A 12,416-nucleotide genomic window follows, 5' to 3' on the forward strand; every position below is an offset into this window, starting at 1 on the left:
GGTTGCTAATCCTTTAGTACTTTATAAGCAGCAGAGTTCATTTTAGTGGCAGTCCAAATGAGGTAATGCAGGCATGATGGTGGAGGTTATACTGTGAACTAACTCAGTGATTTATGAAGGTGCCGTCACACTATGAAGCCCAGTTGAGCTCTGGCCCTCTCTGTCCTGTTCCTATGCAGACATGAGCAGAAGAAAACCACCCCAGCATTTGCTTCTTCCCCTCTTGGCTACAGCAGACAATCCCCACTCCTCCCACCCCTTCTCTGCACTTACTTTCCACGCTGTAGGTGATATTAAGCCTCCATAGACACGAATTCTGTTTATCTTTCAGTAAAAGGGACATCTGAAGGCTCACTTTTTTGGAGAGTGCTCATCCAAGACAATGTTCTCAAATGTTTTTGTAAAGCTCCTACCCCTTCCCACAGGTAGCGGTACCTTTAAAAGTGCTCACTATGCCTGGTGGCTCATTTTGAATAAGAACTCTGTGTCCTAGGGAATTTTAATTAGCAGTGATAGCCATTACCAAGGGCCTACTCAGACATTGATCTAAGTAATGTAGGGGAAGAAAAAAATAATACACGTTCTCTTTACTCAAGAAGCTTACAAGTGAGTGAAAAACAGTGTCTTTGTGGAGTGTTAACCAAGGTGTGACAGCCATTTCCTTATATTCCTTTCAGCGTTGTCCTTAAGATACTGTCATAATAGATTAATAGCACTCTTCCCTGTTTAGACCAGTAGAAAAAAAGGAGTCTGATTAAAGATTTACTGTGTGAAATAATTTCTGTTTTGTGTGTTTTTACTCATATGAGAGGGGACCCCCCAAAAACTGGAATTATCTTCTGGAGGGCAGGCCCCTTGTAGTACAGACTTCCCCTGCTAGTTGAGAGTTCTAGGAACCTATCTGTATCAGTGTACCAGCTGGCATTGTTGCGAGAGGCTGTGTTTAGCTTCAGTGAATTTTTTAGAAGACTCCTTCGGTGTGTTTGCTCACTTTATGATGGGTGAGCTACGAGTGCACCTGCTCACACTGTGCTGTGTTCAGCATTTTTTCACCAAAAACGGTATGACCCCTATGCCCCACATTCCATATTCACCCAATCTCGCCCCTCGTGACTTTTTTTTTGTTACTCTGGGTGAAGAAAGTCCTTAAAGGGAAACATTTTGCCAGTATGGAAAGAGGTGAAACAAAAACAACAGAAGCACTAAAAAGCATCAAAATCAACAAGTTCCAAAAAACTGTTTCGAGCAGTGGAAAAAAATATCTCAATGCCTATATTGCACAGGTGGCATATACAAGGCCCACAGGCTGAATCTGGCCCTCCACCGTATTTTATCTGGCCCTGAACCTTGTTTACCCAGTGGCAGTGCCGAGCTCTTGCTTAACTGTTAAGAAGTAGTTACATTTATACAGTCGTAAAATTACATTCGGCCCTTTGAAGCAATCGATCACGAGGCTGCTGTGGTCCCCAGTGAAAATGAGTTTGACATCCCTGGTGTATTGCATCAATTGGAAAGTACTTTGAAGGTGAATGAAGTTTAAACATGTAAGAATAAATACACAATTTTTAATAAGTTCCCAAGTTTTGGAGGTCTGCCTGGTATAGTCCTCTGAAATACATATCTATATAATCTTGTTAAAAGGCTATACTAAGTTTATGGTATCAACTTAAAGGTAAAAAGGTATTTGCCTATCATTAGACCCACTTTCCCTCATTCCATCACTCTCATGGTAGGTTTCAGTAACATTAAGGTGCAAAGACACAGCCTATGAATCTGTAAGTTTTTGTTTTTTGTTTTTTTTCAAAACAGCTGAAATTGTGTTCTGGCACACAGAAATGTATAATTGAGTCAATACATAACTAACTCAGTGAGGGTGATAGAATGATGGTTTTTGTAGAAAAGAAATTTTAAAATCTCAAGGGCTATTTTTGTTTCAGATCATTATTTTTTGCCTCTTTGTGTATGCCAGCTCACCCCGCCTTATTGTAGCCTCCCAGGTCCTCTTCATTCCCCTGTTTCTTGTATTTCTGGACACTGCACAGTTGGCTTTGCTGAGTCTACTCATTGCGTGCGTAGTCTTAGTTCCGACAGGCCCAGAAGGACCCTGGGCAGAAGACAACATGTGTAAATGCGCTCACAGGCATACCCGGCATCTGAACTCGGAATTCCAATGCAACTGGACGTGTGTGCAGAAGCAGCTTGATTCTGTCCTGACCTACATCCTCATGGAAGCCGTTCTCAGTTTCACTTTTTTGGCGCATGGGGACAGTGCAGTTCAGTGTGGTGTCACCTATAATTCACACTGTATATCATATTATCAGTAGAAATATGGAAATGAGTTTCTGATTTGAAAGAAAATGATACCTGAAAATCCTGGCTAACATAAGAGTATTCTTCCAAACCTGTGAACTAAAGCAATTAGAACAGAGAGATAAATCTTATTAAGAAAAAAAGTAAAAATTTTCAGAAAAAGCAGTTTTTTATGAAAATGCTATACCTTTAAAGTTGTTTTTGTAGACAATATACGTATAAGAAGAGACAAGTGAAGAAACCTAGCAATTTAAAAGCAATTTCAGGAATACCAGTGTGTGATTGATCATGCCCAAGCCCTAGGCTTCCCCTAACAGCATATCCTGAAACTGAAAGTGTCCATTATTCTTAGGATTGTTTTTTTTTCTTTTTACTCAAACTGAATTCATGCTGTCATTAATGTGCTGAATTCCTTAGATGTTTGGAAAGCATCTCTATTAGTCAGGGTTCTCCAGAGAAACAACCAGCAGAAAATTATATGTATAAAAGGAGATTTATTATGACAAATTGGGTTGCATGATTATGGAGGCTAAGGAGTCCCACAGTCTGCTTTCTGCAAGCAGGGAACTCGGGAAAACTGATGATGTAATTCAGCTTGAGTCTGAAGGCCTGAGAACCAGGGAGCCAGTGATTTATCCCACTCCAGAGGCTGGAGGAGATGAGGTGTCCCGACTCAAGTGCACAACAGGGAGCAAAAAAGGGGGTTGAATTCCTCCTTCCTCTTCATGTCCTGTTTAGGCCCTTGACGGACTGGGTGATGCTTACCTGAGTTGGAGGAGGCAGTCTGCTGAGTCTACCAATGCTAATCCCACAGACATGCTCAGAAGTAACGTTAGGTAACATTCAATCTGGGTACCTGCAGCCAGTCAAGTTGAACCATGGTTTCACTAAAATTAACCATCACAGCATCTCTGTTTAATTGCTTAGAGACTTTTTTTTTTAAGTCTGATGTGGTAATAGCCATGTTTGGTTTGGGAGAAGAATACTATAATTCTGATTTGTGAGAAATCCATGACAAAAATAAAAGCAAGAAAGAAGTGCACAGCATGCGAATCCTGACCGAGCGCAGCTCTGTCCCACACTTCGTCTCCAAGTCCGCCATTCTGTCGTCATCTTGTGCTCTTCCCTCTTTCTCACAGCCTCTATTCCATTATTGTTCTGTTTCTTTAAAAGCTGTCTTCTGTTCAATTCTTCTCATCTGGACAAATGTCTTTAACTCATAGCTGGTCTACCCCATTTTCAGTCTTTTCTGTAATCCATGTCCATCATGCCACTAGCCAGTGCTCTCAAATGCCACTTCCCTTTACATAGCTTGAGAGATGCTTTTTCTGAAATAGATAATCTCCTCATCGTATTTCACGATGCCACATTGTCAGTAGAGTTGGCGTGGTGATCAAGGGCCTTCACAGTCGGTCCCCAGCCCGCATTACCAGTCTTTTCCTCTACTTCAGATTCAGTACCAGAGGTTGTAGATTCTCAGCCCTCAGATTAAAGCTAACACACAAATGTATTTTGTTTTGGCTTGTATAATGCTTTTTAAATTGTTTTTAATTCGTTGGGTAAACATTTAAAAGTAGGATCAACTTTTAAAATTAGCATAGAAATCTGGATTCTGTCTCCACTTGAAAAATCAGAAGCCTTGGGTACAGAGCACCAATTAGCTGGGGCTCACAGCCTCTGCTCTTCTTGACGAGGCCAGCTTGTTCCAGTTTACTGCGGCCTCCTCATGTCTTTCAGACACTAAAGCAGTGTCAGTTGCTAGTTACCAGGTTTGCTTTGATACATTTTGACACTCATTTGCATCCTGAAATCATTTGAGTTTTGCAGCCATTTGATATACCATTCAGCTACAACATTCTGTGTTACGTGCTTGGACTTTGCTGTGTATTTTCTGCCTTACTTCCATGGCCTTGCTGAGGCCAGGTTCATGTTCTAAGTTGTCACTATTGCTGTGATGCCAGCACAAACAAACCAACACCCACACGCCCATAAAGCCCTTTGCTCCAGAAAACAGTAATTCTCTGCTCGCCTATGGGAGTATGCAGTCCTTTATTCAGACTGCTTGCGTAGTACCAGTTATCACACTTTATTGAAGTTGATTATTTATTTGTTTGTTTATTATTATTCTGTTATAGTTGCCCCAATTTTCCCCCATTGCTCTCCCCTGCCCTGCCCACGCCCCTGTTCCCACAGTCAATCCCCACCCTGTTGTCCATGGGTCATTTATACATGTTCTTTGACTAGACCCTTCCCCTTCTTGCCCCCACTTATCCCTCTCCCTGCTTCCATTTAGTCATTGTCAGTCTGTTCCTTATTTCCATGACTCTGGTTCTATTGTGCTCCTATGTCTGTTTTGTTCATTACGTTCCTCTTATAGATGAGGTCATATGGTATTTGTCTTTTATCATCCGGCTTATTTCACTTAGCATAATACTCTTGAGTTCCATCGCTGCTATAGCAAAAAGTAGGAATTCTTTCTTTCTGCTGTGTGGTATTCCATTGTGTAAAAGTCCTCAGTTTTTTGATACACTCTTTTACTGGTGGGCACTTAGGCTGTTTCCAGCACTTGGCTGTTGTAAATATGCTGCTATGAACATTGGGGTACTAGGTTCTTTTGAGTTCGTATTTCTTAGGGTATAATCCCAGCAGTGGAATAGCTAGGTCAAAAGGCAGCTCCATCTTTAGTTTTTTGAGGAAATTTCATACTGTTTTCCACAGTGGCTCCACCAGTCTGCATTCTCACCAGCCCTTGTTTGTTAATTTATTGATGATGGCCACTTTGATGGGTGTGAGGTGGTATCTCATTGCGGTTTTAATTTGCATCTCTCTGATGGCTAGTGATGTTGAGTATCCTTTCATATGTCTCTGGACCCTCTGTATGTCCTCTTTGGAGAAGTGGCCGTTCAGATTCTTTACCCATTTTTTAATTGGGTTATTTGTCTTTCTGGTGTTGAGTTATGTGAGTTCTTTATATATTTTGGAGATCAAGCATGCCCTTGTCCAAAGTATCATTGGCAAATATGTTTTCCCATATGGTTGGTTCTTTTTTCATTTTGATGTTTTCTTTGGTCTTGCAGAAGCTTTTTAATTTGATGTAGTCTCATTTTTTTTTACTTTCCTTTACTTCCCTTGCCACAGAGGATATATTGGCAAAAATATTGCTACATGGGACAGCTGAAATTTTACTGCCTATGTTTTCCTTTAGGACTTTTATGGTGTCACGGCTTATGTTTAAGCCTTTTACCCATTTTGAGTTTATTCTAGTGTATGGTATAAATTGATGGGCTAGTTTCATTTTTTTGCCTGTACTATTCCAGTGTTCCCAGCACCCCCTGACGAGGCTATTTTTACTCTTTTTTATGCTCATACCCCCTTTGTTAACTATTAATTGACCATAGAGATATGGGTTTATTTTGGGGCTCTCTGTTCTGTTCTGTTAGTCCATGTGTCTGTTCTTATACCAGTACCAGGCTGTTCTGATTACAGTGGCCTGTTACACAGTTGATAATCACGTATTTGTGATCCCTGCTACTTGGTTCTTCTTCCTCAAGATTGCTGAAGCTAGTTGGGCTTGTTTTTGGTTTCATACAGATTTTTGAAACATTTGTTGTAAATCTGTGAAACACGTCATTGCTATTTTGATGGGATGGCATTAAATCTATAGATTGATTTGGGTAGTATGGACATTTTTAATGATGTTAATTCTTCCAGTCCATGAACATCGTATATGCTTCCATTTCTTTGTATCTTAATTTCTTCAGCATTCTGTAGTTTTCGAGTACAGGTCTTTTTATGTCCTTGGCTAAATTTATTCCTAGGTACTTAGTTTTTCTTGTTGCTATAGTAAATGAGATTTTTTCCTGATTACTGTTTTTGATATTTTATTGTTGGTATACAAAAATGCCTTTGATTTCTGAATGTTGACTTTGTATCCACTATTTTCCAAATTCACTTCTCAGGTCATGTAGTTTGTTTTTGTGGAGCCACTAGGGTTTTCTAGGTACACAATCATGTCATCTGCAAACAATGACAGGTTTATTTCCTTCTTTCCGATTTGGATGCTTTTTATTTCTTTTCCTTGTCTGATCACTGTGGGTAGGACTTATAATACTATATAGAAAAGAAGTGGTGAAAGTGGACACTCTTGTCTTGTTCCTGATTCCAGGGGGAAAGCCTTTAATTTTTGCCTGTTGAGTATGATGTTGGCTGTAGGTTTTTAGTATATGACTTTATTATGTTGAGGAATGCTGCCTCTATTCTCACTTTGCTGAGCATTTTTATCATCAGTGGGTGCTGTACTTTATCAAATGCTTTTTCTGCATCTATTGATAGGATCGTGTGGTTTTTGTCTTTCTTTTTGTTTATGTGATGTATTACATCTATTGATTTGCGAATATTAAACCATCCTTGCATCCCTGGGATGAATCCCACTTGGTCATGGTGTATGATCTTTTTAATGTACTGTTGGATATGGTTTGCCAGTATTTTATTGAGGATTTTAGCGTCTGTTCATCAGTGATATTGGCCCGTAGTTTTCTTTTTTTGTGGTGTCTTTATCTGGTTTTAGGATTAGGATGATACTGGTCTCATGAAAAGAGCTGGGGAGTCTTCCCTCTTCTTGAATTTTTTCGAATAGTCTGAGAAGTATAGGGGTTAGCTCTTCCTTAAATGTTTGGTACAATTCTCCTGTGAAGCCATCTGGTCCAAGGCTTTTGTATGCTGGGTGTTTTTGATTACTGCTTCAATTTCACTAGTTGTTATTGGTCTGTTCAGGCTTTCTGTTTCTTGATTCAGTTTCTAAAGATTATGTATTTCTATATTTCTAGAAATTTGTCCATTTCATCCATATTGTCCAATTTCTTGTCATATAGTTCATAGTAATTTTTTGCCATTCTTTGTATTTCTTAAAATTCTTTGTAATTTCTGCTCTTTCGTTTCTCATTTTATTTATTCAGGGCCTTCCCCCCACCCCGGTCATGAGTCTAGTTAAAGGCTTGTTGATTTTGTTTATCATTTCAAAGAATAGCTCCTTCTTTTATTGATCCTTTGGATTGTTCTTTTTCATTTAATTCTGCTCTGATCTTGATTATTTCCTTCTTTCTGCCCACTGTGGGCTTTGTTTCTTGTTGTTCTTCTAGTTCTTGTAGATGTAGGCTTAGGTTGTTTATTTGAGATTTTTCTCTATTTAATAGGCATATATAGCTATGAACTTCCCTCTCAGGACTGCCTTCACTGTGTCTCATAGGTTTTGGGCTGTTTTGTGTACATTTTCATTTGTTTCCAGAAACTTTCTCACCCACGATTTCATTGTTAACCCATTCATTATTTAACAGCATGTTATTCAGTCTCCATGAATTTGAATATTTTAGAGTTTTTTTCCTTGAGGTTGGTTTCTAGTTTCAAGCCATTGTAATCTGAGAAGACACTTGATATGATTTTAGTTTTCTGAATTTGTTAAGGCTTATTTTGTGTCCTACTATGTGGTCTGTCTTTGAAAATGTTCTGTACATTTGAAAAGAATATGATTTTGTTTCGTTGGGGTGGAGGCTCTACATATATCAATTAAGTCCATTTGATGTAGAGTGTCATTCAGTGCCACAATATCGTTGTTGATTCTTTGCTTGGAAGATTTATTCATTGTTGACAATGGATGTTAAAATGCCCTACAGTGAGTGTGTTGTTGTCGACATCTTTCTTGAAGTACTTCAAGATTTTCCTTATGTATTTGGGTGCTTCTGTTTTGGGTGCATGTGTTTACACTTCTTGATGGATTATTCCCTTAAGTATTATGTAGTGTCCTTCTTTGTCTCTTTTTATGGTCTTTGTTTTAAAATCTATTTTGTCTAATACAATCATTACCCCAGCTCCTTTTTGTGCGTCCATTTGCTTGGAATACTTTTTTCCATCTCTTCACTTTCAGACATTGTAGATCTTCTGTTCTGAGGTGGGTCTCTTGTAGGCCTCTAGTATATGTGTGGGTGATGTTTTCTCAACCATTCAGCTACTCTTTGTCTTTTGATTGGAGTATTTAATCCACTTACATTTAAGGTTATTATTGATAGGTAATTGTCCATTGCTATTTATTTTCCTTTGTACCTATGTTCTTCTCTTTCTATTCTTCATCTTAACGCTGTCCCTTTAGCATATCTTGCAGTGCTGGTTTTGTGGAGGTATACTTTTTTAGCATTTTTTTTTTTTTGTCTAGGAAACTTCTTATTTCACCTTCCATTTTAAATGAGAGCCTTGCTGTGTATGGTAATCTTGGTTTCAGGCTTTTGTTTTTCATTACTTGGAGTATTTCTTGCCATTCCTTTTTGCTTTGTAGTGCTTCTGTTGAGAAATCACTGATAGCCTTATCAGAGCTCCTTTGTACATTACTAGCAGTTTCTCCCTTGCTGCCTTTCAGATTCTCTCATTGTCTCTAAATTTTGCCATTTTAATTATGATGAATCTCAGAGTGGGCCTTTTTGGGTTCATCCCGATTGAGACCCTCTGTCCTTCCTGAACTTGTATGACTTTTTCTCTTAACAAGTTAGGGAAGTTTTCTGGCATTACTTTTTCAAACAGGTTTTCTATCCCTTGATCCTCTTCTTCTCTTTCTGGTATCCTTATTATACAGATGTTATTACATTTCATGTTGTCCTGCAGCTCCCTTAACCCCTCTTTATTCTTTTTTGAGTTTTCTTTCCTTTCATTCCCCTGCCTGGGAATTTGTTCCTACCTTTACCCCCATCTTGCTGATTCACTCATCTGCTTCGTCTAGCCTGCCTTTAATCTTGTGTACTGTGTTGCTCATTTCAGATCTCATATTCTTTATTTCCTCTTGTCTCTTTTTGATAGTTTCTATCCTTTTTCATGCTGGTGTAGTTTGCAATAAGTTCCTTGTACCTTCCCTGGAGTTCTTTGCAGTTCTCACTGAGCTCCTTGGGCATCCTTATAAGCAATATTTTGAACTGAGTGACTGATAATTTGCTTGCCTCTATTTCATTTTGCACTCTTTCTGGAGATTTCTTCTTACCTTCCATTTGGAGATTGTTTCTTTGTCTCTCCAGTTTAGGTGACTCTTCTTGTTTGTTTCTGCTTGTTAGATTGATCTGCTTTGACTCCTTGTCTTCATGGTGTTACCTTCTGTGGTAGGGAGACTTGTGGGATTCAGTAGTGCTGTCTCCTGAGCTCTTAAACTTGATGTTCTTGGGATTACCTTTATGCCATTTATGTGGGCTCTCTGGTTGTAATTGGGTTTGTTTTTTTAAAGTATATTTTATTGATTGTGCTATTACCATTGTCCCATTTTTTCTCCTTTTTATTCCTCTCCACCCTGCACCCCCCTACCACTAGCATTCCACCCCCTTTAGTTCGTGTCCATTGGTTATATATTTATATATATATATATATATATATATATATATATATATATATATAAGTTCTTTGGCTTCTCCATTTCCTATACTGTTCTTAATCTCCCCTTGTCTATTTGGTATCTACTATTTATGCTTCTTATTCCCTATACCTTTTCCACCATTCTCCCCCATGCCCCTCCTGCTAATAATCCTCCATGTTTTCTCCATTTCTTTTGTTCTGTTCCTATTCTAGTCATAGGTTGTTTTTTATTTGTTTGTTTTTCAGATTAGTTTGTTTTTGTTTTTCAGATTCAGTTGTTGATAGTTGTGAGTTGGTTGTCATTTTACTGTTCATGTTTTTGATCATATTCTTTTTCTTAGATAAGTCCCTTTAACATTTCATATAATAAGGGCTTGGTGATGATGAACTCCTGTATCTTGACCTTATCTCGGAAGCACACTTTTCTGCCCTTCCATTCCAAATGTAGCTTTGCTGGGTAGAGTAATCTTGGATGTAGGTCCTTGCCTCTCGTGACTTGGAATACTTCTTTTCAACCCCTTCTTGCCTGTAAGGTTTCTTTAGAGAAATCAGCTGACAGTCTTATGGGAACTCCTTTGTAGGTGACTGTCTCCTTTTGTCTTGCTGCTTTTAAGATTCTCTCCTTTTCTTTCATCTTGGGTAATGTAATTATGATGTGCATTGGTGTGTGCTTCCTTGGGTCCAACTTCTTTGGGACTCTCTGAGCTTCCTGGACTTTTTAGAAGTCTTTCCTTTGCCAGACTGGGGAAGTGCTCCTTCAATATGTTTTCAAGTAAGTTTTCAATTTCTTGCTCTTCCTCTTCTCCTTCTGGCACCCCTATGATTCGGATGTTGGAACGTTTAAGTTACACCAGAGGTTCCTAAGCCTCTCCTGATTTTTTTTTAATTGTTTCTTTATTCCGTTCTGCTTGACTGTTCATTTCTTCTTTCTGCTCCAAATTGTTGATTTGGGTTTTGGTTTCCTTCCCTTCACTGCTGGTTCCAAGTATATTTTCATTTATTTCACTTTGCATAGCCTTCACTGCTTCCTCAATTTTGCAATCACACTCAAACATTTCTGTGAGCATCCTGATTACCAGTGTTTTGAACTCTACATCTAATAGGTTGGCTAGCTCTTCAATGCTTAGTTCTAAATTTGGAGTTCTGATCTGTTCTTTCATTTGGGCAGTATGTTTTTGTCTCCACACACCTGTTAAATTCTAAGGGGCAGAGCCTTAGCTTTTGCCAGGGCGGGGCAACCCACGTCACTGCAATGTGGTGCTGTATGTGGGGGAGGGGTCCGAGAGGAGACAGTGCTGTTTGCTCGTCTCTTCCCAGCTTTCAGTTACTTCCCCTGCTACCCACAAGCAAATTGGGCCCTTCTGGTGCTGATTCCCGGGTGGGTGGGTTTGTGTACATGCAAGGACCCTGTGGATCCCTCCTGTGAGGCTGGGGTTTCTTCCACTGTAACAGTTCCCACAGGTTTTTACAGCCAGGGGTTCTGAGGCTTTATTTCCCCATGCTGGAACACTGAGTTGCATGATCTACCTCACTCCCTAGTGTCTCCTGGTTTATTCCACTCGTGAGTGTGGAACTGCCCCGGCTGCCTGTTTTCTTCCCTCCTACCAGTCTGGATGAATGTTTCTTCTTTAACTCCTTGGTTGTCAGACTTCCATAGAGTTTAGTTCTGGTTGTTTTTTGTTTTTAAATTTATTGTTGTTCTTCTTTTGGTTGTGTGAGGAGGAAAAGGGTATCTATTAAGGCCTCCATCTTGTCTGTAACTCTGGGTTTTGAGTGTTGCTGAGTTCTCTGGTGGGCCCTCCCCTCTGGCGGGCTGACTGAGAGTCACTCTGCCCACCACGTCTTGTATGCTGTCGTACAGGTTTTGCCAACCCAGGAAACAAGGCCACACCCAGAAATATAACCCCCTTCCACAATTATACTATCTACAGCAAATGAGCAAATATTAATAAAGTAGTAAAATGATTAAGACTGTTATAAGAAAGGAAACATGAATACGAGATGACTAACTGAAAGAAAAGTGATTTTGAGGGGTAGGGGGAGGAACACTAGTATGAGCAGGGAATAGAGACAAGGCAAGGAGAGAAAGAAAGTAAATTTACATCATAAGCAAAAATGAGAGCGAAGAAGGAGGAATGGAGTAAGAGAAGGAAAACATAGAATATTAGGTTTAAACAGAAATTGAAAAAAAAATACATAGAGAAAAAAAAATAGGATCCAAATTGGAGAAAATGATCCCCACACTTCCTCAGGGGGAAACCTCCAGCCACTGAAATATTCCTCCGACACTTCAGCTGCCACCTGTGGGAGCCCAGCCAGCCCTCTCACTTCCCCTTCACACTCCATACCAGTCATGTTCTAGTAAAGTGGTTTCTTCTGTCTGTCCATGGTTATAAGGCTTCTCTCCAGCTGTAGTTCAGTTGGTTATTTAGGATGATTACAATTTAATTGTAATTCCAGTTTGGTTCTGGGAGGAGATTAGCGTAGGTCCACTTACTCCTCTGTCATCTTGTATTGCCTATAGTTGATTATTTATATAATATTTCCCCCAGTTTGATTATGAGTTTATTAGAAAAAGGGATATGGTTTGTCTTTCTTTACTCAGCACCTTGTATGTTCAACAGACATTTATCAAAAAGTAACAAGATTTTGGTAAGCAGAAGGTTTTAACTTAGTCTGGCTATCTATTCAGTGTCTTTGTTCTGTAATAAATGACCCTTTGGTGT

General features: G+C 39.3%; 1 protein-coding gene across 1 annotated transcript in view; it reads left to right on the forward strand.

Annotated features, from left to right (window-relative positions):
• Positions 1 to 12,416, forward strand: part of PTAR1 (protein prenyltransferase alpha subunit repeat containing 1) — a 59,548-nt gene that overhangs the window by 8,498 nt on the left and 38,634 nt on the right. The window lies entirely within an intron of this gene.

The sequence above is a fragment of the Artibeus jamaicensis genome, unplaced genomic scaffold (assembly GCF_021234435.1).
Source record: "Artibeus jamaicensis isolate MK-2021 breed Jamaican fruit bat unplaced genomic scaffold, CSHL_Jam_final scaffold_1964, whole genome shotgun sequence".
NCBI lineage: Eukaryota > Metazoa > Chordata > Mammalia > Chiroptera > Phyllostomidae > Artibeus > Artibeus jamaicensis.